This window comes from Simochromis diagramma, unplaced genomic scaffold, assembly GCF_900408965.1.
Source record: "Simochromis diagramma unplaced genomic scaffold, fSimDia1.1 OVJJ01000320.1, whole genome shotgun sequence".
Classification (NCBI taxonomy): domain Eukaryota; kingdom Metazoa; phylum Chordata; class Actinopteri; order Cichliformes; family Cichlidae; genus Simochromis; species Simochromis diagramma.
In genome coordinates, this window is record NW_024386773.1 from 5,162,348 (window position 1) to 5,162,846 (window position 499).

Here is a 499-nt window from a genome sequence, read left to right on the forward strand (position 1 = left end):
GCAGATCTGCTATGTGCTGTCTTTTTAAGCTGGCCTTTTCTAGCCACTGATAGGATTTCTTGATATCACCCACTTCCTTTATGTGTCCTCATCACCGTTTGTCTTCTGCTGCCTAAGGCATTTTTGAGCAGCTCTTTTCCGGGATGCAGCTTCCTGATGTATTTGTGGACACACTGTGTTTAATTCTAGATTGTGGTTCCAAAATTCACGAATCCTTGCCCTCCCTCTTTCCATTGATTATAGAGACAGAGGGATTCTGGGCTTTGGGTGGAGACCTCTGTGCATTGTGAAGATTTTTCATATTGATATCAGTGGCATCAATCTCCTCCTGCCATGGTCAGCTTAATTATTCTTTCTTTCTTTCTTTCTTTCTTTCTTTCTTTCTTTCTTTCTTTCTTTCAATCATTTAAATATACTTATTTGATTATTTTCTTGACTGGCTTTCATATATCTTGTGTAATTCATATTTATACTTTGATAGCTCATTTGTTTTCATATC